Source organism: Musa acuminata, chromosome BXJ2-8, assembly GCF_036884655.1.
Source record: "Musa acuminata AAA Group cultivar baxijiao chromosome BXJ2-8, Cavendish_Baxijiao_AAA, whole genome shotgun sequence".
NCBI lineage: Eukaryota > Viridiplantae > Streptophyta > Magnoliopsida > Zingiberales > Musaceae > Musa > Musa acuminata.
Genome location: NC_088345.1, coordinates 39,138,964 through 39,166,645, shown reverse-complemented (window position 1 = coordinate 39,166,645; position 27,682 = coordinate 39,138,964). Strand labels below are relative to the sequence as shown.

At 40.1% G+C, this 27,682-nt stretch overlaps 1 pseudogene; it reads left to right on the top strand.

The window, feature by feature from the left end:
- Nucleotides 1–23,542: 23,542 nt before the first annotated feature.
- Nucleotides 23,543–24,178, top strand: LOC135620388 (sphinganine C4-monooxygenase 1-like; annotated as a pseudogene).
- The last annotated feature ends 3,504 nt before the right edge of the window (nucleotides 24,179–27,682 follow it).

Here is a 27,682-nt window from a genome sequence, read left to right as displayed (position 1 = left end):
ATCTCAATTATGGAATTTTGAAATAAGAATGATTACTCACCTTTGTCATGATTTAGAAATTGACATAAAAGGTCTTCCCTTCTTTTTGACAATGACTAAGGGGGAGATAGCTAGCTTGCACAATTCAAGAAGAAAGTAAAATTTGCACTTCTCAAAAGAGAAGGAATTGCTATCTTGAACACCACCGAGAATTTCTAGCTTGAAACATCTTAAGAAACAAAAAGTACAAAGGTGCTATCTTGCCTATCTTAAGAAGCAAAACATGCTAACTTGCGCATCTAGCAAAGTGGACAAAATTTACATATTTCAAGAAGCAAGAGTTGCCTTCTTGAACATCTCTAATTTGCTAGCTTGCATGATGTAGAACTTGCTATCTTGAACATTACCAAAAGTGCTATCTTGTATGCTATAAAACTTGCATATCTAAAACTTGATAGCTTGAATGTTCTAAGCATGATATAACACTTGCTAAATTTTCTAGCTTCAAAACTGCATGATGATAAAACTTGATATTATGTTTTACATACAATAAGTTGAACTTATATAACAAACACTTGATTGTGGTACTTCTCCTTTTTGTTGATGACAAAGGGGGAGAAGTATGTTGATGACATGACATGTGATGCATAAGTTTATGCATATGTTCATGATGACGTGTTGCAAGTATTCATGATGAATATTACAATGACTTGAATTCAGTTTGAATTCAAGGTTCTATTAATATGGCATATTGATAAGGGAAGTTTATTTAAACTCTGGGAGTTAAGGTTAACTTCGTCATCAAGTAGTTGTCATCATCAAAAAGGGGGAGATTGTTGAATCTTATATTTTGATGATGAAACCACTTGATATATGTTTATGTTTTAAACTGCGTTTTGAGTGACGCAGGATGCTTCGATCAGGATGAGACAATTAAAGCAGGAAAAATCATGTTGTGCTGGAGGAATATGTCAGAAGATTGGACGTCGGGTCGATGGATTGATCAACGTATCGATAGAAGGCTTCGAGCCATGGACTCGGGCATCGGGCCAAGAAGAGCGGGTATTGTGCCAAGGATATCGAAATTGCGGAGTCAACTGGCCGATTGGGCAATAGGCCGTAGGAGAGAACGATACGCTAAAGAATCGGACGAAGCATCGAGGGACCAATGACATGCCGGACAACTTGGTTAATTACTTAGGATTAATTGTCTCGATCGAAATTTTGTTTTACATATGCAGGATTAACTACGATGGAAGTAAGACATGCAGCGGGAGTTACGCCGGAGTCAAGACTATGATCACGTTGGGAGTTCGAGAGTTCGACGGAAGTCCGAACGGTCGTCGGAGGTTCTGCGAGAACAAATCCGAGAAGTCCAGGAGCTTGCCAAAAGAAGCTCATCAAAACTTGCCAAGTGGATCGTCACAAGTCTAGGAGTTTGCCAGAAGTCCGCAGGAGCATCACCGAGGGTTCATCGGATGATCGACGGAAGTTCGCCGGAAGCTCACCGGAAGAAGCGATTGACGCACCGGAGCAAGCTGTAGTAAATGTCTTAAGAGTTATCGTAGTTAGCATGTAGATTAAGTTAGGAATGAGAGGTGATCCTATTAACTTAATCTGGGGGCAATTGGGCCCTTGACAGACCCAAATTGGGCCGAATGAATCAACCCATTCGGACTAGAATTCCTGGTAGGCAGTGGCACCGCCCAGGAGTGGGTCTCCCAGGAAAGCTGGGCGGTGCAACCGCCCCAGGCAGGCGGTGGCACCGCCTAGGCTTAGTCTCCGAGTGAGACTGGGCGGTGCAACCACCCCTGATAGGCGGTGGCACCTCCTAGAGGCTCAGTCTCCGAGCTCTGCCAAGCGATGCAACCGCCCCTAACAAGCGGTGGCACTGCCCAGAGGATCAGTCTCCGAGCTCTGTCAGGAGGTGCAACCGCTAGACCCCGAAATTCCGGGAGATGATAGTTTTGAGCTGGAATTCAAACTGGTTTGGAGCTTATAAATACCCCTCCCATCCTTGGGGAAAAAGACACAAGCATAGAGAGATTAAAAGAGAGAAAATGCTACTACAATCTCTAGAATTTCCCTCCTCTAGCTTAAGTGTTAGAATTTTGTTTAAGAGAGGAGAGTGAGTGCTTGTAAGGGTTGTCTCCTAAACCCAGAAAAAAGAGAAGAGGGGTGTAAGAAGGAGGTTGATCTTCGCCTAGTAAAGGAAGATCGTTAATAGATGCTGGTGGCCTCGACGGAAGCGGAATCGGAGGAGTGAATGTAGGTCACAATTGACCGAACCACTATAAACTCTCGTCTTCTCTGGTTTGCATTTATTCTTGCTGCTTACCTTAGTGCAAACCTCCATATGTGCTTTACTTCCTCATTACTTTTGCTGCACTCATTTATGAACTCGATTTCAAGTTAAGTTTCCGAAAACGGTTTTACATCAGAAACAATTTCATCGTACGAACGCAGTTTTAATCATCGAAAGTTTTCCGCTGTACTAATTCACCCCCCCCCCCCCCCTCTTAGTGCCCTTGATCCTAACAATTCGCACATCTACATGAGAAAAAAATCAACAGGGAAAATCATGGAATCAAAAGTGACAACAACCAGATGATCAGTAAGCCACTCGCCCCATCTATTCCCAACTAAAGCCTTGACACCCGAAGACTAACCCATGAAGAACTCAAGGAAAGATCAGCAAAGGGTTTGTACTATGATGAAAAGTGGAGTATAGAGCACCAATGTAAATAAGGCAACATATGATGATTGAGCCAATTGGAGAGGAACCGAAAGCAGAAGAGTTAGACTCCGATTATGAAGGTATAGAAACTTATGAAGATATTGAAGCCATCACACATACAGTGCATGCATTGGCTGGCCATGCTAACACACAAACTATGAAAATAAGAGGAACTTTGAAGCATCAGCTTGTCACTATGTTGATTGATACGTGCAACACTAATAATTTTATGGACAGGAAAGTTGCAGCCCGATTAGCTTACCACATTGAAGGTTGTGGCAGATTCGAAGTAAAGATTGTCGCTGGACGAATTTTAACTTGTGATAGCAAAAGCCAAGAGTTTCTTGCAATGATTACTATACTAAAAGACCGACCTATTGCTTGCACTGTCAAAAAGTGGAGACTATACTTAATTGATCAATGGGTTGTGATGCGTTGCAAATAGCCTATGATTGAAGCGCTAAAAGAGAAGCTCCCCGAGATTGATGCTGCTCAGCCTTGAGGACAAGGCTGATTTGAAGAGGGAGGAACAGTTAGGACCCTTTTTCTGAGCTTTTGAATAATATTTATTGAGTCCATTTAGTTCAGTTGTTTATTGAGTTATTTTGGTTCAGTTAGAGTCAGGTAGAGGTTTATTTAATATTTATTTATTATTAGAGTCCAAGTCCAAGTGGACTCTGGGTGGAACTCTATAAATAGTGATGTAACCCTTTCTTTTTAAAATCAATCAATCAATCAATGAAATATTATTCCACTCTATGGCCAAACCCAAGGAGGTCGATCCCCTCGAATTGATCAAGGAGGGTCGATCCCCTCGAAGTGATCAAGGAGGGCCGATCCCCTCGAAGCGATCAAGGAGGCCGATCCCCTCATAGCGATCATTATCATTCCCTTTTCTCCCATTTCTTCCATGATAATATCGTAGGGTCTTATCATTTGGTATCAGAGCGACGATAAGACTTTAGGGTCTTATCATTTGGTATTAGAGTGACGATAAGACTTTAGAGTCTTATCATTTGGTATCAGAGCATCTCCATTTCTTCCATTTCTTCTACGATATTTCATTTCTTCAATGATAAGACATTAGTCTTATCATTTGTATCAGAGCATCCCCATTTCTTCGATTTCTTTTACGATAAGACCTTAGGTTCTTATCAGATTCCGTGTCAAGTCATACGTGCCATCACTCACGTGAATGGGTTATTGGGCACCTATAACTAACAATCTCCGACTTGACCTAAAGACAATCACTTATGTGTCTAATCCTCACCAGACCCTTATGACGCTTAAAGATAATCTGAGATAATGGCTTTGTTAGTGGATTTGCAATGTTACCTTCGGATGGAACTCTTTCCACTACTATATCTCCTCAGGTCATAATCTCTCCAATAAGTTGGAACCTCCTCAGAACACTTCTGATGAGACCCGGGTTCCCTTATTTGAGTAATCTCCCCATAGTTGTCGCAAAATAAGGAATCAGCTCCTCACTACTTAGCCTAGCTCTTAGATTTATGATGAACTTCATCACCTAGACTCCCTCCTTTGATGCATCTGCTGCAGCAATGTACTCTGCCTCTATGGTCGAGTCAGAAGTAGTATCTTGCGTGGAAATCTTCCAGCACACTGCTCCTCCATTCAAGGTGTATATATACCCCGAATTTGACTTGTTATCATCGACATCAGACTGAAAACTTGAGTCCGTGTAGCCTTCAACCCTGAGGCTACTACCTCCATATACTAGTAAAAGATCCTTAGTCCTTCTCAAGTACTTAAGGAGACACTTTACTGCTTTCCAGTGCTCCAAGCCTGGATCCTCTTGATACTGTTAGGATCGAGAGCACTAAGAGGGGGGGGGGGTGAATTAGTGTAGCGGAAATCTTACAGCGATTAAAAACCAAAAGCTGCGTTCGTTCAAAAACTATTAAGATGCAAAAGCAAATTCTCAATTTGTATCTAAGTGCAGTTTGCGTCTAAGCGCAGATTGCGTCTAAGCGCAGTTTTGCGTCTAAGCGCAGTTTACGTCTAAACTTAGATTTACGTCTAAACACAGTTTTACGTCTAAACGCAGATTTACGTCTAAACGCAGATTTACGTCTAAACGCAGTTTTACGTCTAAACGCAGATTTACGTCTAAACGCATATTTACGTCTAAACGCAGATTTACGTCTAAACGCAGATTTACGTCTAAACGCAGTTTTACGTCTAAACGTAGATTTACGTCTAAACTCAGATTTACGTCTTAAACTCAGATTTACGTCTAAACGTAGATTTACGTCTAAACGCAGTTTTACGTCTAGACGCAGATTTACGTCTAAACTTTGAAACTTGTTTGTGAAAGCGCAGAGAGCAGTAGTAATGAAGGGGGTTTGCAGTAATGATAAAGTGCTCGAAAATAAACGCAAACCAGAGATTTAGAGTGGTTCGGTCAGCCTTGACCTACTCCACTTTTGGCTTCCTCCACCGACGAGGTTGCCGACGTCAACTAGGGGCCTTCCTTCAATGGGCGAAGGCCAAACTGCCCTTTTACAATTTCTCTCCTTTTGACAGGCTCAGGAGACAACCTTTACAGATCCTTTCTCTCCTCTCTTTACAACTCAAAACTTGAAGAACAGAAGGAGAAGAACTTTAGGACTTTACACAAATTTGAGCTCTTAGAATCACTGAAAAGATCAAGAATTCGGTGTGGATCTGTATCTTTTCAGTGCTGAATGGGTGGGGTATTTATAGGCCCCAACCCAATTCAAAATTCGAGCTCAAAACGATCAAATCGATCAAATCCCAGAATTCTGGGATCAGGCGGTTGCACCTCTTGACTGGAGAGGTGGCACCGCCTGGCAGAGCTCGAAGACTGAGCTCAGGCGATTGCTTCTCTCTGCCAGAGCTCGAAGACTGAGCTCGATGGTTGCATCACCTGGCAGAGCTCGAAGACTGAGCTTGGTGATTGCATCACCTGGCAGAGCTCGAAACTGAGCTCGGTGGATGCATCACCTGGCAGAGCTCCAAGCTGAGCTCAGGCTGATCCACCTCTCTGCTAGAGCTCGAAGACTGAGCTCGGTGATTTCATCACCTGGCAGAGCTCGAGACTGAGCTCAGGCTGATGCACCTCTCTGCCAGAGCTCGAAGACTGAGCTCGGTGGTTGCATCGCCTGGCAGAGCTCGAAACTTGAGCTCTGGCGGTGCTACCTCTTGGCAGAGGAGGTTGCACCTCTTGGCTGGGGCGGTTGCACCTCCTGGCTGGGGCGGTTGCACCTCCCAACCTCGCAGGAAGACATAGCCTGGGCGATGCTACCTCCAACCCTGGCGGTGGCACCTCCAGGCTGGAGAGGTGGCACCTCTTCACTATTCCAGCTCACTTGGTTTGGCTCCAAACTTGGTCCAAACCAGTCCGAACTTGGGCCTAATTGGCCCCTACTTGGGTTATAGGATTAACACCTAATCCTAACCCTAATTAACGTGCTAACTATGAATTTAAAGACATTTTCTAAGCTATTACAAAGTCCGCAAGTCAAGACTTCTTCTAGCGAGCTTCCGGCAAACTTCCGGGGGTCTTCCGATGAACTCTCGGAAACCATTCTGCGGACTCCCGGCAAGCTCCTAGACTTCACGATTTGTTCTTAGCGAGTTCCAACGAGCTTCTTCGGCAAGCTCCGATCTTTCTCGGCGAGCTCCGCGAACTCCCAACGAATCTTCGAACTTCCGTCGAACTCTCGAACTCGCAACAAATCCATCGCGCTTGACTCCGACACTTTGTTTCGCTTTATGTCTTCATCGTTATCATAGTTAATCCTGCACAACAAAACAAAACTTCAATCGAGACAATTAATCCTAAGCAATTAACCAAGTTGTCCGACATGTCATTGGTCCCTCGACGCTTCGTCCGATTCTTCGGCGCATCGTCCTCTCGTGCAGCCTATTGCCCAATCGGCCAGTTGACTCCGCAACTCCGATATCCTTGGCACAATACCCGCTCTTCTTGGCCCGATGCCCGAGTTCACGGCCCGAAGCCTTCTGTCGATACGTCGACCGATCCACCGGCCCGACGTCCAATCTTCTGACATGTTCCTTCGGCACAACATGATTATCCTGCTTTAATTGTCTCATCCTGATCGAAGCATCCTGCGTCACTCAAAACGCAGATTAAATCATAAACATATATCAAGTAGTTTCATCATCAAAATACGAGATTCAACAATCTCCCCCTTTTTGATGATGACAACCACTTGATGACGGAGTTAAACTTAACTCCCGGAGTTTAAACAAACTCCCCCTATCAATATGCCATATTGATAGAACCTTGAATTCAAACTGAATTCAAGTCATTGCAATATTCATCATGGATACTTGCAATACGTCAACATGAACATATGCATAAACTTATGCATCACATGTCATGTCATCAACATACTTTCATCAACATACTTCTCCCCCTTTGTCATCAACAAAAAGGAGAAGTATCACAATCAAGTGTTTGTGTGTGATATTGGTTCAACTCATTGCATGAAAATCATAATATCAAGTTTTATCATCATGCAAGTTTGCTAATATCAAATACCAACATGAAAAATTGCGATGTAGGCTTTTGATATCATAATGCAAACATTTCAAGTGTTTATCAATTATAGCATTTCATCACATGGTAGGATATCAACGCGTAAAATTACGATACAAGTTTTTGATATCTTAACGCATGATGAAAACATGGCATAATACAAGTTTGGCAATCATAGCATCAATTCATATATCTCTTAATGATGCAAGTATTGCAAATATGGCAATCATATCAATTCATATATCTCTTGATGATGCAAGCCTAGCATCAGTGTTCATAGCATCAATTCATATATTTCTCCCCCTTTGTCATCAACAAAACGGAGAACGATATAAGCAAATTTTAAGCATAAGTGCTTGTTGTTATGTATGTGAAATAAATCCTTGCAAGTAAAAACACTTTCATCCATATTCATCAAATCCATTTCTCAAAAAATATTTTTCACATGATGTGTGTATGAGAGATGTATTTGCTAGTCAATTACATATGTCAAAAATCAATGATATGAACTAAACTTGATATGGCATATGCTTGTTAAGTTTGGAAGAGAGTGAACTTGATATGTTAGACTCAAGAGAATCCGAAAATGAAATTTGAGTCTTTCTTCCATTCGAACAAGGTTTTGCTATAGATATTCAATTACAATCATGAAGGTAAAGCATGCTTGTTATCATGGAAGTTTTGTATTCAAGCACATAATTTTCAACATGTAATTGTGTAAAATCATTATGCCAGTCAAGTGATTCAATCATTCAATCAAGAAGGTTCGAAAAATAATTTTAACACGTTCAATCATTAAGACGTATTTTTGCCATTGTTTTTCAAATTCAATCATAAAGATAAGACATACTCATCATCATGATAGTATGATAGCAGGTTTACCATATACAAGCTAGCAAAAAATTTGTACATTTTAAGGCCCGCAAGCTAGCAATTTTGAGATGTTCAAGAAAGCAACTCTTGCTTCTTGATATATGCAAATTTGTCAAGTTTTGCTAGATGTGCAAGTTAGCATTTTTGCCTCTTGAGATAGGCAAGCTAGCAATCAAGTTTTTTCATCTTCTTGACTTGTACAAGCTAGCTATCTCCCCCTTTGTCATTGTCAACAAGGGAAAAACCCTTTACATCAATTTCTAAATCATGACAAAGGTAAGTAATCATTCTTATTTGTGCATCATTATAGTTTCAATGCACAAATTTATTACATTTCAAAAAATTTATGCATGATACCGAAAAATCAATCATCATCATGAGCATATCAAACATGATATTCAAGCATTCATGATACATCATTTTGGCAGCATGATCATAGATATTCAAACGATGGTATCTAGAATTCATTACATCCTATTATGCATGATCATTAACTCCTCATTTGTATTTCATGCATTATTTCATTTCATCTCATAAGGAATATCAAGAAGAGTTATTGGATGATGAGATAAATATTTTATGAATACACAGAATATCATAAGTGTTTCATGTATTCATATTATCACATGAAGCATATTATCATTTTTAAGATTCATAACATGAATAACGTTATTACTATTTCATCAAAATTAGTTTCGAGATTCACATAATATCATGAAATCATTAATCTCGATAAAATGGGAAAAACATTTTCTTTTTAAGTGATTCTTTTAACACATCATAAAAAAGAAAAACTCATTCATAATTCAAGTGATTTACAAGATATCATAAATGAATTTATCACTTGTATTTCACCAAAATCGAGAACTCTAGAGTTAGAAAAATGATTGAAGCATTTAATCTGATTGAAGAATGATTCATATTTAAAGTGTAGCATTTGTCAAATCTGAAATCATCAAGTATAACTTTAATATTTTCATTGCAACATTAAGCAAGGTTTCATTGAAGATAATTTTGAATGATTCTTATAAATGCCTAAAACTTCTTTAATTTTAATTTATGATTGACTTTATAATAGCATGCTCAAATCTTTATTCTTATGTCAAAACCATACATTATATTTAATAAACAAAGACAATGAAAAATATCAAGCCTTCCAGACAAAAGCCATGTATCGTCATTGAAAAGCAATATGAAAATCATCAAAATATACATTCTTGCTTCTCAAGCACATAAGATTAATCTCACTAGGTGTAAAATCATTAGATTTCTATCTTGCATTAACATAAGACATGCAATTTTCATTATCATTTTCAAGATTACAAGCATGATCATATTTTTGCATTTTCATTGTTAAATTATTAAAAATATAATTTTCAACAAAATTTAAAGAAAAAGAAAAGTGCATCATGAAAAGCATCATGTAATTTCGAAGTAAATTAGGGGGATTTCGATTACCTCATCATTGTAGGCTGTTAAGGCGTAGTTTGCCGCCTTGCTTTTGTTGACTTTCTCTTCTTCGGAGGAGCTCGATTCATCCCAATTTTTGTTCTTCTTCTTGCGTTTAAAGCAAGTAGTTCCATTCTTTTTGCTTTTTAATTTTCGTTTCATTTTAAGTTCACCATCACTTGAGCTTATGCTCGAGTGGTCTTCAAATGTTCTATGTCCCAAATCCTTCCTGTTCTTTGGAAGGTTGGTTTGTTCATCATTGTCCTCATCACTTGAGTCATCGCTCAAGTGGCATTCATTTGTCCAGAGTTCCAAATCCTTCCTGTTCTTTGGAAGGTGGTTCTCAAGTTCTTCACGTGCATTGCACGTCATTTCATATGTGATCAATGAACCAATTAGTTCTTCAAGTGGAAAATGGTTCAAGTTTTTCGATTCTTGAATAGCAGTTACTTTTGAATCCCAAGTTTTAGAAAGTGAGCGCAAAACTTTGTTAACGAGTTCAAAATCCGAAAAGCTTTTACCAAGTGATTTTAAACCATTGACGACATCCGTAAAACGGGTGTACATGTCAACAATGGTTTCGCTTGGTTTCATATGAAAAAGCTCGAAATCAAGCAGTAGAATATTAACTTTCGAGTCTTTGACTCTACTAGTTCCCTCGTGCGTGATTTCAAGAGTGCGCCAAATATCGAAAGCCGTTTCACACGTAGAAATCCGATTGAACTCATTTTTGTCCAATGTGCAAAATAAGGCATTCATAGCCTTTGCGTTTAAAGAAAAATTCTTCTTCTCCAAAACCGACCATTCGTTCATCGGTTTGGAGGGAAGTTGAAAACCGTTTTCAATGATATTCCATAAATCCAGATTTAGAGAAATTAAGAAAACTCTCATTCGAGTTTTCCAATAAGTGTAGTCCAATCCGTTAAAGAACGGTGGACGAAAGACCGAACAGCCCTCTTGAAAAGTCATTTCTCTCGGGTGTAAATCCGAAATGAGAAATACCCCGCTCTGATACCAATTGTTAGGATCGAGAGCACTAAGAGGGGGGGGGGTGAATTAGTGCAGCGGAAATCTTACAGCGATTAAAAACCAAAAGCTGCGTTCGTTCAAAAACTATTAAGATGCAAAAGCAAATTCTCAGTTTGTATCTAAGTGCAGTTTGCGTCTAAGCGCAGATTGCGTCTAAGCGCAGTTTTGCGTCTAAGCGCAGTTTACGTCTAAACTTAGATTTACGTCTAAACACAGTTTTACGTCTAAACGCAGATTTACGTCTAAACGCAGATTTACGTCTAAACGCAGTTTTACGTCTAAACGCAGATTTACGTCTAAACGCAGATTTACGTCTAAACGCAGATTTACGTCTAAACGCAGTTTTACGTCTAAACGTAGATTTACGTCTAAACTCAGATTTACGTCTTAAACTCAGATTTACGTCTAAACGTAGATTTACGTCTAAACGCAGTTTTACGTCTAGACGCAGATTTACGTCTAAACTTTGAAACTTGTTTGTGAAAGCGCAGAGAGCAGTAGTAATGAAGGGGGTTTGCAGTAATGATAAAGTGCTCGAAAATAAACGCAAACCAGAGATTTAGAGTGGTTCGGTCAGCCTTGACCTACTCCACTTTTGGCTTCCTCCACCGACGAGGTTGCCGACGTCAACTAGGGGCCTTCCTTCAATGGGCGAAGGCCAAACTGCCCTTTTACAATTTCTCTCCTTTTGACAGGCTCAGGAGACAACCTTTACAGATCCTTTCTCTCCTCTCTTTACAACTCAAAACTTGAAGAACAGAAGGAGAAGAACTTTAGGACTTTACACAAATTTGAGCTCTTAGAATCACTGAAAAGATCAAGAATTCGGTGTGGATATGTATCTTTTCAGTGCTGAATGGGTGGGGTATTTATAGGCCCCAACCCAATTCAAAATTCGAGCTCAAAACGATCAAATCGATCAAATCCCAGAATTCTGGGATCAGGCGGTTGCACCTCTTGACTGGAGAGGTGGCACCGCCTGGCAGAGCTCGAAGACTGAGCTCAGGCGATTGCTTCTCTCTGCCAGAGCTCGAAGACTGAGCTCGATGGTTGCATCACCTGGCAGAGCTCGAAGACTGAGCTTGGTGATTGCATCACCTGGCAGAGCTCGAAACTGAGCTCGGTGGATGCATCACCTGGCAGAGCTCCAAGCTGAGCTCAGGCTGATCCACCTCTCTGCTAGAGCTCGAAGACTGAGCTCGGTGATTTCATCACCTGGCAGAGCTCGAGACTGAGCTCAGGCTGATGCACCTCTCTGCCAGAGCTCGAAGACTGAGCTCGGTGGTTGCATCGCCTGGCAGAGCTCGAAACTTGAGCTCTGGCGGTGCTACCTCTTGGCAGAGGAGGTTGCACCTCTTGGCTGGGGCGGTTGCACCTCCTGGCTGGGGCGGTTGCACCTCCCAACCTCGCAGGAAGACATAGCCTGGGCGGTGCTACCTCCAACCCTGGCGGTGGCACCTCCAGGCTGGAGAGGTGGCACCTCTTCACTATTCCAGCTCACTTGGTTTGGCTCCAAACTTGGTCCAAACCAGTCCGAACTTGGGCCTAATTGGCCCCTACTTGGGTTATAGGATTAACACCTAATCCTAACCCTAATTAACGTGCTAACTATGAATTTAAAGACATTTTCTAAGCTATTACAAAGTCCGCAAGTCAAGACTTCTTCTAGCGAGCTTCCGGCAAACTTCCGGGGGTCTTCCGATGAACTCTCGGAAACCATTCTGCGGACTCCCGGCAAGCTCCTAGACTTCACGATTTGTTCTTAGCGAGTTCCAACGAGCTTCTTCGGCAAGCTCCGATCTTTCTCGGCGAGCTCCGCGAACTCCCAACGAATCTTCGAACTTCCGTCGAACTCTCGAACTCGCAACAAATCCATCGCGCTTGACTCCGACACTTTGTTTCGCTTTATGTCTTCATCGTTATCATAGTTAATCCTGCACAACAAAACAAAACTTCAATCGAGACAATTAATCCTAAGCAATTAACCAAGTTGTCCGACATGTCATTGGTCCCTCGACGCTTCGTCCGATTCTTCGGCGCATCGTCCTCTCGTGCAGCCTATTGCCCAATCGGCCAGTTGACTCCGCAACTCCGATATCCTTGGCACAATACCCGCTCTTCTTGGCCCGATGCCCGAGTTCACGGCCCGAAGCCTTCTGTCGATACGTCGACCGATCCACCGGCCCGACGTCCAATCTTCTGACATGTTCCTTCGGCACAACATGATTATCCTGCTTTAATTGTCTCATCCTGATCGAAGCATCCTGCGTCACTCAAAACGCAGATTAAATCATAAACATATATCAAGTAGTTTCATCATCAAAATACGAGATTCAACAGATACCTGCTCGCGACACTCAGAGCATACGCTATATCAGGCCTAGTACATAGTATGGCATACATGATAGACCCTATCGCTGTGCATAAGATATCATATCAATGTTCGCCCTTTCTTTTTGAGTCTTTGGGGACATACTCTTAGAAATCGATATACCATGTCTCATCGGTACGAGACCTATCTTGGAATTTTTCATGCCAAACCTTTTGACAATAGTTTCTATCTACCTAGATTGGGATAAGCCAAGCATCCTCTTGGATCTATCTCTATAGATCCGAATCCCCAAGATATAGGATGCTTCCCCTAAGTCCATGGAAAAGTGTCTAGATAACCAAGCCTTTACTGTGGATAGCATTCCTACGTCATTCCCAATGATCAGAATGTCATCCATATATAACACAAAAAAGGAGATAGCGCTCACACTTACCTTCTTGTACACATAAGGCTCATCTTTATTCTTAACGAAGTCATAAGATCTGATTGCCTCATCAAATCTTATGTTCCAACTTCCCTCACGACACCCTCAGCACATGAAATGGAAGTCTCTGGCAAACTTCTAGTGGGGATCAGGATCTAATCAACATCTTAGTGTAACCTCGAGGGGCTCGACCAATCACACTAATCTCAAAAGGTAGGCAACTCTTGTCGATCACAACTCCTTATGATTCCCATCCTATTTGACCCTCTAATCACTATGGTCTCGAGGGACTTGACCAACCATGATGTTCGGTTAAGTCAACACCTTCGTTATAAGATGAATCCGATTTGATGATATACCCGCGAGGGACTCGAACAAGCATACCATGTCCTCAGGTCACCGGTGACATCTCTATGTCGTAAGCAAGATAGTGAATCGCGATATAGGTGAGTCTCGAGGGACTCGGCCAACTTAACATACACCGGGAGTCGGTTCTTACCTATAACAATTGAAGGCCACGTGGGTCAATCTAATTGACTCACGTTTACCGACTTAATATTATTGAGAGAGAGAGGTTTATATGATTTGGTCTCCAAATATAACATGTCACATATATACATATTTAATATATATCTACATCGCATATAAACATATATATATATATATATATATATATATATATATCAAGTATGTGTATAAGCAATCGCACTAAATGATCATGGACCACAACCTAATGTGATCAGGCCCGAGATAATAGGCTTAATCACTCACATCAAAATCTATATGTGCAACGGTGCATCTTTATGCCCTATAATCGTCCATCTCGTCCTCGTCGGTTTCGTCGACATCTCGATGTATCTTCATACATCGCGATCGTCCATCTTGTGGGTCCTACTATCGCATCCACAACTTAATCATAGGCATACAGACCCGACAATAGATGAGAAATATAATGGAGGCTCGTAGACCCCAATACTAATAATCACAAGTACACACATCACACGGTCCATGATCATCCGTCCACACATCAAACATTATATATATAAATCATTATCATGTAGGACTACTAGATAATAATAAATAATAATAATCAACTAAACCTTTTAATTAATTATATTTTCTGAAATCAGGGACATGTAGGTAATTTTTAAATCCCCGATTCCCAAAAAGATGTTCGTCATCGTGCGAAGATTGGTACATAAAATCCATGAAACAAACTACGTATAGAATATATTGTATTATCTAGGGAGATCGTATATCCCTATTTCCTTGCAGATCTCTATGAAAGGATGAAGAAGGTCAAATGTCCTCCTCTCCAACGGCGATCCACACAGCAGGGCTACGACGATGCTCCTCAAAACTCCAGACCTACTCTGAGGTGGAGAGGGGGAGGAGAATAGGAGAGACAAGCAAAAGCTCTAGCTTATGAACCACTGAATCCCTCCTATTTATAGAGGTCCCCTATCAAACCCTAATAGATCCTCCCCTAGTGGGTATTGGATCTGCAACTAATTACCCAAGCCTTTTAGATTAGTGAATCTCTATCCAATAATCTCTCATGGGCTCTTATTGGATCTCGTCCATGGGATCCAATAATTTAGGGGCTTATTGGATATCCAATAAGATAGGAACTCCGGCGGATATCTAATATCCAAACCTCTACTCATCGCAATGCCTACCATATGTGTGTGACCCTCTAGGCCCAATATCGAGCTGGCTGTGAGTCATACCTGTTAGAACTCCTTCTAACTTAATGAATTATTATCTCTATAATAATTCACTCGACTTATCGACTATGGAAGTACTAGGCCACTACGTCGTAGTCCCCAAACGATATAGGGGAATCCAATCCATTGGACCTGTCTATCCTCAGTTACCATATACCTATAGTCCCTCGTCCATATAATATCCTAGAGATCATATATAGGGCATGGTGCTATCAGACCCATACGGTTTCTTTTCGAATCTTACTCTAATCGGATTCTCCCAGAGAACTCTTTCTCTCTCAATTCGAATGACCCTGGCCAGGTATTTGTCTGAGTAAGAACACATGGGATATTCCTCTTATGATGCTGAGAATGGATTATCCTCTATCGACACTCAATAGCTCTTGTAAGGTCGACTGCCACTCCCAATGACCAGTTGTACTATATCAAGGACATCCCAACCAATAAGTCTGGTATCAAAGAGTGGAGCACTCATACAGGACATCCTTGGTGTCTTAAGTCTAATGACCAGATACACCACTAGGACTACTGAGTCGCTGTTTGATAATAAGGCATCATCAACCATCTAGCATTCCATTAGCGGATCAATTAGTGAACTCATTCTCAAATAGGCACCTGTACTGTATCCCTAGTGTTCCCACACGAGTAGCTACGAGACCAGTTGAATCCATCATATGGATGGGTATATAGTGCACCAGTCTATCCGGTTTTCATGATGTCCCTCTCGAGTAACCTATGACCAGGATTATTTAGGATCTGTGTTTAAAGGTGAATCGATCTCATTATCGTGATCTCATCACGATCCAATTCCCATTATACAGATCCAAGGACATCACAATATATATATATATATATATATATATATATATATATATATATATATATATATATATATATATATATATATATATATATATATATATATATATATATATGTAATGCTAGTCATAGGTGCCCAGCAAGCCAATCACGTGAGTGATGGCACGTATGACTTGATACAGAATATTTTTGCTTATTATATTTTGGCGTATATCACTTTATAACTATTGCATAAATGCATATATATATTGTGATGTCCTTGGATTTGTGCAATGGGAATCGGATCGTGATGAGATCACGATAATGAGATCGATTCACCTTTAAACACATATCCTAAATAATCCCGGTCATAGGTTACTCGAGAGGGACATCGTGATAACCGGATAGACTGGTGTGCTGTATACCCGTCCATATGATGGATGCAGCTGGTCTCATAGCTGCTCGTGTAGGGACACTAGGGATACAGTACAGGTGCTCATTAGAGAATGAGTTCACTGATTGATCCGCTTACGGAATGCTGGATGGTTGATGATGCCTTATTGTCAGACAGCGATTCCGTAGTCCTAGTGGTGTATCTGGTCCTTAGACTTGAGACACCAAGGATGTCCTGTATGAGTGCTCCACTCTTTGATACCAGACTTATAGGTTTGGCTGTCCCAGATCTAGTACAGCTGGTCATTGGGAGTGGTAGTCGACCTTACGAGGGCTATTGAGTGTCGACAGAGGATCATCCACTCTCGGCGTCATGAGAGGAATATCCCATGTGTTCTTGCTCAGACAAATCCCTGGCCAGGGTCATTCGGGTTGAGAGAGAAAGAGTTCTCCGGGAGAATCCGATTAGAGCAAGACTCGAGTAGAAACCGTATGGGTCTGACAGCACCATGCTCGATATACGGTTTCTGGGATATTAGATGGATGAGAGACTATAGGTACATGGTAATTGAGGACAGATAGGTCCAATGGATTTGATTCCCCTGTATCGTCTGGGGACTACGGCGTAGTGGCCTAGTACGTCCGTAGTCGATGAGTCAAGTGAATTATTACAGAGATAATAATTCACTCAGTCAGAAGGAGTTCTGACAGGTATGACTCACGGCCAGCTCGATATTGGGCCTAGAGGGTCACACACATATGGTAGGCATTGCGATGAGTAGAGGTTCGGATATGAGATATCCGATGGAGCCCTTGTCTTATTGGATGCAGATCCAATACCCACTAGGGAAGGACCCATTAGGGTTTGACACGGGATCTCTATAAATAGGAGGGATTCACAGCCTCATAGGCTAGAGTCTTTGCTTGCCTTTCCTATTCTCCTCTTCCTCTCCACTCCAGAGCAGGCCTGGAGTCTTGAGGAGCGTCGTCGCAACCCTGCTGTGTGGATCACCGCTAGAGAGGAGGACGCTTGACCTCCTTCACCCTCTTCTAAGGATCTGCAAGGAAACAGGGATATACGATCTCCCTAGGTAACACAATCTCTATACGCAGTTTTGTGTTTTGCGGATTTTTGCACCAATCTTCGCACGACGACGAACATCTTTTTGGGAATCGGGGATTTTTGTTTTCTTGTTCTTCCGCTGCGCATATGATGTCGCCCCCCATGATTTCCCAACATGTAATAGTTAAAATAAAGTGATAAATGCCAAAATATAATAAGCAAAAAGATTTCGTGTCAAGTCACACGTGCCATCACTCACATGATTGGCTTGTTGGGCACCTATGACTAACAATCTCCCATTTGACCTAAAGTCAATCAGTTGTGTGTCTAATCCTCACCAGACCCTTGTGATGCTTAAAGACAATCTAAGACAATGGCTTTGTTAGTGGATATGCAATGTTATTTTCAGATGGAACTCTTTCCACTACTACATCTCCTCAGGTCATAATCTCTTCAATAAGTTGGAACCTACTCAGAACACTTCTAATGAGACCCGGGTTCCCTTATTTAAGTAATCTCCCCATAGTTGTCGTAATATAAGGAATCAGCTCCTTGCTACTTAGCTTGACTCCTAGATCGATAATGAACTTCTTCACCTAGACTCCCTCCTTTGCTGCATCTGCTGCAGCAATGTACTCTACCTCTATGGTCAAGTCAGTAGTAGTATCTTGCTTGGAACTCTTCCAGCACACTGCTCTTCCATTCAAGGTGTACACATACCCCAAATTCGACTTGCTATCATCGACATTAGACTGAAAACTTAAGTTTGTGTAGCCTTTAACCTTGAGGCTACTACCTCAATATACTAGTAAAAGATCCTTAGTCCTTCTCATGTACTTAAAGATACACTTTACTACTTTTCAATGCTCCAAGCTTGGATCCGCTTGATACCTGCTCGTGACACTCAAAGCATGCACTATATTAGGCCTAGTACATAGCATGACATACATGATAGACCCTATCGTTGTGGCATAAGGTATCATATCAATGTTCGCCCTTTCTTCTGGAGTCTTTAGGAACATACTCCTAGAAAGCGATATCCCATGTCTCATCGGTATGAGACCTCTCTTGAAATTTTTCATGCCAAACCTTTTGACAATAGTTTCTATATACCTAGACTGGGACGAGCCAAGCATCCTCTTGGATCTATCTCTATAGATCCGAATTCCCAAGATATAGGATGCTTCCCCTAAGTCCTTCATGGAGAAGTATCTAGATAACCAAGCCTTTACTACGGATAACATTCCTATGTCATTCCCAATGATCAGGATGTTATCCACATAAAACACCAAAAAGGTGATAATGCTCCCACTTACCTTCCTATACACATAAGGCTCATCTTTATTCTTAATGAAGTCATAAGATCTGATTGCCTCATCAAATCTTATATTCTAACTTCGGAAAGCTTACTTTAGTCTATAAATAGATCTAAGCAACCTACACACCTTATCTGGGCAGTTTCTTGGACACAAATCTCTTAGATTGTGTCATATACACCTCCTCCTCGAGGTTCCCATTGAGGAATGCAGTTTTCACATCCATTTGCCATATCTCAAAATCATAGTGTGCAGCAATGGCCAATAGAATTCAGATGGATTTTAGCATTGCTACGGGTGACAAGGTTTCGTCATAGTCAACACCTTGTCTTTGACGATACCCCTTAGCCACTAGCCTTGCTTTATAGGTCTCTACCTTTCCACCTATTCCGATCTTTTTCTTAAAGATCGACTTACAACCGATGGGTACAATACCATCGGGTGCATCAACTAGGTTCCAAACCTTGTTGGAGTACATAGAATCCATCTCAGAATTCATAGCTTCTTGTCACTTCCTAGAGTCTATACTCATAATAGCCTCTTCGTAGGTTTGAGGATCAATGTCTTCAACATCTTCTCCTCTAATATATCCCACATATCTCTAAGGAGGATGAGATACTCTGCCAGACATATGTAAAGTTGAAACTTGTGTGTTAGGTACTTGAACAGACTCGGGCTGTAGAGTGGTGCTTGAGCTTGGTTCTCCAACCTTGCTCAACTCTATTATGCTCCCACTATCTCCGCCAAGAATATGATCCTTTCTCAAGGAATACTGCTCTCTTGGCTTGAAAGACCTTTTGGTCCTCGAGATGATAGAAATAATACCCACAAGTTTCTTTGGGGTATCCCACAAATTTGTACTGCTCTATCCTCGATTCTAAATTATCGGGGTTGTGTCTTTTAACGTGAGCAGGGCAGCCCCAAATCTTAACAACCTTAAGATTGGGCTTCTTCCCTTTTCATATCTCATATAGTGTAGACACAACCGACTTAGTTGGAACCCTGTTCAGAAGGTAAGCTGCAGTCTCTAGGGCATATCCCTAGAATGAGATGGGTAGGTCAGTAAAACTTATCATGGACCGTACCATATCTAATAGTATACGATTTCTCCTTTCAGAGACACCATTGAGCTGAGGTGTATAAGGAGGTATCCATTGGGATAATATCCCATGGTCCTCGAGAAACTGAGTAAACTCTGTACTTAACTACTCACCTCCTCGATCTGATCGAAGTGTCTTGATACTCTTTCCAGTCTGGTTCTCTACTTCTTTCTTATGCTCTCTGACTTTCTCAAAGACATCGGACATGTACTTCATTAAGTACACATATCTATACCTCAAGAAATCATCAGTAAAAATAATGAAGTAGAAGTAACCACCAATGGCATTAATTGACATGGGTCCACATACGTCACTATGTACGAGTCCCAGTAGCTCAGTGGTTCTCTCTCTAGTTCCATTAAATGGAAAGTTGGTCAATTTTCCACGAAGATAAGGCTCAGAAGTTGCATATGACTCGTAGTTGAATGGATCTAGATATCTATCATTTAGCAAATTTTAAATCCTTCCCTCATGGATGTGACCTAGCCTACAATGACACAGGTAAGCACTGTTCACCTCATCTCATTTCCACTTAGATATACTTACATTCATGATATGTGGAGTAGTGTCTAGCATAAATAAACCATTATGCAATATTCCTTTAATGATGATTTCATCATCTAATAATATCGAACAACCATTGTTCTCAAAAACTAATTTATATCTACTAACTGTTAAACATTAAATGGAGATAATATTTTTGATAATTGAAGTAACAAAATAACATGCATCCAATGCAATAAAAACTCTATCAAGCAGATGTAGGGCGATCTCGCCAATAGCTACTATATCAACTTTTGCTCCATTGCCCATCTTGAAGTCCATTTCATCTCTCTCTAGTCTCCTAGGCCTTACTAGAATCTACAACGAATTGCATATATGATAAGCACTACCGGTATCCAATACCCATGTATTATCATAAGAGTTTGACAAATGGAGATTGATCGTGAATATACCTGAAGCTTCTCCAAGCTTCTGTTTCGCCCTCTCTGCAAGGTACTCTTTGTAGTTCCTCTTCTAGTGCCCATCTTTGCCACAGTGGAAGTACTGGCCTTTGTCCTTTGTCGGGTCTTTCTTATCAACCTTTGTTTTACCTAGTCTGCCCTTACCCTTACCCTTCTTAAGAGACTTTTCTGCTTTCCTTTTCTTTCTGGTCTCACCAGTGTAAAGAACTGGCTTCTATTTCTTAATAGTACTATCTGCCTCCCTCAACATATTGAAGAGTTTTGGGAGAGTCACCTCAAGCTTATTCATATTAAAATTCATTATGAACTGTGAAAAGAAATCTAGTAGGGACTAAAGCATAATGTCCACACATAAGTTATCCTCTAGGACTATTCCTAGTCCTATGAGTTTCTCTATCCACTCGATCATCTTTAAGACATGGGTCTAAACTAGTGTCCCATTAGTTATCTTAGCGTGGAAGAGGCTCTTGGATATCTCATATCGCTGGTCCTTCCCTGTTCCTCAAACAATTTGTGGACATATAGGAGAATGGATTTGGCATCCATCTTTTCATGTTGTCTATGTAACTCAGGAGTCATAGAGCCCAATATGTAGCACTGAGCAAGAGTGGAATCATCAATGTACTTCACGTAGCGAGCGATCTCATCCTCACTTACCCCTTCCTCGGGCGTAGGCATCACTGTATCAAGGACGTACGCGATTTTCTCCGCCATGAGAATAATTCTCAAGTTGCAGAGCCAATCTATATAATTTAGACCAATGAGGCGATTGACATCAAGTATGCCACGTAAGGGATTTGAAACCGATATTTTCTGAAAATAAAGATACAGTAAAAATAAATAACATGTAGATTTTACAAGAAATAAATAATAAAGATATGAACTTCTATCTTAATATGCTCCCACTATTTTACTAGCGTGTCACACGACACCCTCAACATGTGAAACGGAAGTCTCCGATAGACTTCTAGTGGGGATCAGGATCCAATCAGCGTCTTAGTGTAACCTCAAGGAATTCGACCAATCACACTAATCTCAAAAGGTAGGCAACTCTTATCGATCACAACTTCTTATGATTCCCGTCCTGTTTAGCCTCATAATCACCATGGTCTCGAGGGACTCGACCAACCATGATGTTCGGTTAAGTCAACACCTTCGTTACAAGATGAATATGATTTGATGATATACCCTCGAGGGACTCGACCAAGCATACCATGTCCTCAGGTCACTGGTGACATCTCTATGTCGTAAGCAAGATAGCAAATCGCGATATAGGTGAGTCTCGAGGGACTCGACCAACTCAATATACACCGGGAATCGGTTCCTACCTACAACGATGGAAGGCCACATGGGTCAATCTAATTACCTCACATTTACGGACTTAATATTATTGAGAGAGAGATGTTTCTATGATTTGGTCTCCTAATATGATATGTCACACATATATATATTTAATATATATCTACATCGCATATAAATATATATACATATGTAGTATGTGTATAAGCAATCACACCAGATGCTCATGGACCACAACCTTATGTGATCAGGCCCGAGCTAGTAGGCCCAATCACTCACATCAAAATCTATGTGTGAAAAGGTGCATCTCGATGCCCTATAATCGTCCATCTCATCTTCGTCGGTTCCGTTGACATCTCGATGCATCTTTATGCATCGCGATCGTCCGTCTTGTGGGTCCCACTATCGTATCCATGCTCCCGCTGTACCTCCTCATGTGATTATAACTTAATCATAAGCACACAGACCCGACAATAGATGAGAAATATAATGGAGGCTCGTAAACCCCAATAAGAATAATCACAGTGCACACATCACACGGTCCATGATCATCCGTCCACACATCAAACATTATATATATAAATCATTATCATGTAGGACTACTAGAGAATAATAAAAAATAATAATCAACTAAACTTTTTAATTAATTATATTTTCTGAAAATAGGGACATGTAGGGAATTTCTAAATTCCTAAGGGTATTTTCGTAATTATAGTAAGGGAGGGTCTAAATTGTTGTTTCCACTATAAGTAATAATCCCTTCACCGATTCATATCCCAAATTATCGATCGTCTTCCATCATCTTTCATGTATCACCAAATCATCATGTTCATATGATCTTTATAATCAATTTTCATGTATCACCAAACTAGGATAATGATATAATTGATATGCGGATTCTTATAGTAAACCATTGTCTCTCGTTTTTATATTTTCTTTCAACAATATTTCCCACTATATCTCTAACCAGCTAATATATAACTCTCGTTCAATGGATCATAGTTGAACTAGTCTAATTCATATAAAAACATTATAACTGATATAAAAATCTTCTTATTTAATTATTTTTGTTCCTAAATCAATATTGATATTTATTTAAAATTATATTTTTGTATAATTTTATTAAGTTTGAAGTCAATTTATGTCAATTATAATATTTTTAAAAATGTTTATGATATTTCGATGAAGGTGCCAAAAATAAGGTAATAACAATGTGAATCTTGGCTTAGACTGATTCATCCTATTGTCCGATCCATAGGTAGTAATTCTTTTGTTTCAACTATCTCCCTCATGATGTCTTCATTGAGCATCAATATACTCCAAATTACTTCACATATCGAGCATCAATATAGTCCAAATCACCTAGCCAGAATAGTACATAAGAGGCCTAATATGACGTTGAGTCCACATGACATATCCTCTAGCTCAATTTTAGTTGAGCTCCAGGTCAATCTTAATACCATTGGTTACGACTTGAGCTTATGAAATAGGTGATACATTAATTTGCATGTTGTGAGCGACGAGAGCGGGATAGCGAAGCCACAGCCGTCGCCGGTGGTGATCGCCGCCCAGTTCTTGGCGGCTATGTTGGTGCTCGACACATGGCAGTGCTTCATGCAGACGTACATGCACGCGAACAAGTCCGTGTACAAGCACGTGCAGTCGAAGCACCACACGCTGGTCGTCCCCTACGCCTTCGGCGCGCGGTACAACCATCCACTGGAGGATCTGCTACTCGACACCGTCGGCGGCGCGCTCGCCTTCTTCGTCTCCGGCATGACGCCGTGGACGGGCTTCTTCTTCTTCTCCTTCGCCACCGTGAAGACGATGGACGACCACTGCGGGCCGCCTTCGTCGTCTCCGGCATGACGCCGCGGACGGGCGCCTTCTTCTTCTCCGCTGCCACCGTGAAGACGGTGGACGACCACTGCGGGCTGTGGCTCCCGGGCAACCTGCTGCATGCGTTGTTCAGCAACAACAGCGCCGACTATGACGTCCACCACCAGCTTAACGGCAGCAAGTACAACTTCTCGCAGCCCTTCTTTGTGATGTGGGATAGGATTATGCGAACCTACATGCCCTGCTCGCTGGAGACGAGGAAGGAGGGGAGGGTTCGAAGCCCGGCCGATCAAACCCAAGAGCTAATGGATCCATCCATATCTTGCGTTTAAGATTCTCGTGATTAAAGGTGCCACTGTGTTCTGATTCGTGTTGGATTGGTTGCAAATATGAAGCAAATAAAAGGCAAATTTCTTTTTTTTTTTTGTAATAGAAAATTTAAATGGAAACATGAAATGTGGATTTTTATTATATTTTAATCTTAAGAATATTTTATGATTAATGATTAAGAGGAATCTAGATTATTTATTTATTTATTTATTTATTTATATGTTTTCATATTTTCGATATAATAAGTTTATCTATAATTTTTAATATCGTTCTTTAAGAGCCACGTGATTAAAGGTGTTCCGCGTTCAGATTCGTGTTGCATTTGTTGCTAATGTGAAGTAAATAAAAGGGAACTTTATTTTTTTTTCTGTGATAGAAAATTTATGGTTTATAATTGATGATAGGATGAAATTGAAACTTGACAAGTGGATGATTTTTATTATATTTTAGTTTGAAAAAAAATAAAAGGTTCTGAAGAAGATGTTTTGATTAATGATTAAGATCGTATGAATCTAGATTATTTATTTGTTTGTAGATTTTTTTTATTTTTAATATATAAAGTTTATTTATATTTTTATTGTATTTTAATTAAAAAAAAAAAGATGTTTGGATTTTATCAAGCAGATTCGAAGCTTCGACATTCACAGTTGATGTTTGGATCAATGGGTAAGATTGTCCGAATCTATATTTTTATTTATTTATTCTTTATCTATTAAGTTTATTTATAACTTTTAAAATATTAATACAAATATTCTGTAATCAGGCAGATTCGAAGCTTCACCAACTGTGATCGTTTAACACCGAGTTACATTGTTAATAAGATATTTTGTTTTAACAAACTATATTTATTAAGATGAACTATATTTATTAAGATGTATATTATTATATTAATAAAATAAAAATTATAACTAATGGCCCATGCAGGTTTCGAACTTGCGACCTTCGCGTTATTAGCAGGACGTTCTAATCAATTGAGCTAATAGGCCAATATATTTTTATTATTATGATACACTTATTAATACAAGATTAATATAGACTACTAGATGTCTACGTTTTAATATCATTATTTTTACAATATTTTATTTATTTAGTTATTAATTTTGTATCTCACCTCGAATGAGCTAATAGATCGATATATTTCTTAAATAAATAATAATTCCTCAATTATTTTATAGTTTGAAAAAAATATAACTTAATTTGATATTTTTAAAATTAAATTTTTGTATATCCCATTAAGCCAAAACCAACTAAGTTCATTTTGTAAATAAAAAGTATAATGATTGTTGTTTTCAATAGATTGAAAATTTTAATATATTATTTATATAATAATATTCTAAAATTAAAATTTTTTATTGGCCATGACGTATGCGTTTTTTTTAGCATGAAATTTACTAACTCAAGGTTGGTTGCCTTATGACAAGAGGGAGGAACGACCCAACTCGATTTAGACTCGATGATGGACAATGCGTGTGATCCTGAGAAGCTAAGAATGGTCAGAGAAGGAATAAGGCGTAATAAATTTAGATTTTGATTGATCACTTACTTAATTATCTGAAATCTCGTAAAAATTTGATATCGAGGTTGCCTGACTCTTATCCATCTGATGGTCAAAGTTAGTATTGTATGATATATATCGAAAATAAGGATGTGGAAGCGCTTGAGAAATGATAAAAAGAGAATATTTAAACCTAATCACTTGTGACAGTTTTAGTCGTTAGGTAGTTATAGAGAGGCATAACCACCTACTAAGATGGCAATTGAGGTGGAACAACCTTCACTGAAATGGATTAACCACTCATTATGGTGGCATAATATATGTTGATGTGACTCAACCATCTATCAAGGTGGTATAGCGTTTGTTAATATGGCTCGACCACGTGAAAATGTGGCATAACATCTACTTATGTAGCTCAACCGATGGCGTAATGTCTATTGACATGGCTCAATCAATTGTTATGCTAGCATATTGCCTAATTGTTGAAGTTGTGACCTTCATTGATGAGGTGGAGGTGTCCATGTGTTGGTCCTTGGGCAGTCAACATTATTCATATTCATATCACGTGTCCCCTCATTGTGTTTCATCGTGGAAGACTTTTCAAGCGAAATGCAATGTTCATTTCTGATGGGCATTGAATACCTCTTAGGAGAGGATTGGCCATAGACCAAGTGTTGTTGTGCTAAGTCTCAATCGGTTATACTTTGATTCTAACCTACCAATGTTAGGTTGGGAGATTTTTAGCACGCTTGACTCGTCTACATTGCAAAGGAAAACCGAACGATGATTGTTAGGTTAGTGAGACTTTTGTCGATCAACTACGACAATACTGACCCACTGGGATCGGGTAGGGAGAACTTAATAACCTATCAAACTGCCTACTCAAGGAAAGTGGGGCCTACGTTGGAGCCGGAGAAATCACATTGAACTAATATGATTGATTGTAGTAATTCCCCTTTTTTTTTTCCTAATTTGTCCACATTAGGAAGAGATCTCTTGGAGTTCTGTTACGCCTATATTAGGCATATATTCTACATCTGGATCTGCCTACATTAGTAAGATATTAGTTAGCGCCACCTACTTTTATTTCTCTCGACCTCCTAATCTGCCCGTTTTTTAGAGTTATATAAGGTGCCTCCAAGATAGAAATGGTGAACTCCTAAGGTGCCACCTATATGAAGATTGAGATTGGTAAAGGTTTCCCAACCTGATCCTTACGATGTCCAAGTTAGTAACTCAAGGTGTATAAGTGCAGGTCCAAATAATCCTCCTTTTCTCTAATGTTAAAGGTGAGTTTTTATAACTAATCGTAAAGAGTAAGAAGGATGCTTCCAATTACCTTTTTGATCATAAATGCACCTCGAACACATTTGACCTTATGCCTCCATTATTGCAAATTTCTCTTTATGTGGGTCGGGTTTTTTTGAATTACGCACTTCAGGCACATTTAGCCTTGTGTTTACACTGTGATGAATTTTTCTTTATGTGGATCAGGCTTTCCTGACTCATGTGCCTTAGACACATTTAGCCTTTTGTATTTATTGTGGTTGATTTCTCTTCACTTGAGTCAGGTTTTCTCGAGCACATTTGGCCTTGTGCCTTTACCATGGTGGATTTCTCTTTATGTAGCTTGTGTTTTTTCGAATCATGCCTCGGGTACATTTGATCTCGTGCCTCCATCGTAACAGATTTCTCTTCACATGGGTTAGGTTTTTCAAACTCGCACCTCGAGCATATTTGGCCTCATGCTTATGCCATGATGAATTTCTCTTCATGCAAGTTGGGTTCTCCCGATCACAGGCCTTAGGCACATTTGACATTATGCCTCCGTCATGACGGATTTCTCATCATGTGGGCTAGGTTTTCTCAATTCCTTGGGGTTAACCTAAACCTCATATCACTTTACTTCATCTATCTTTTTAATCCACTATAGCCTTGTGATTGTGATCATCTATGGACATGAATATACATTCCTTGAAGAGGAA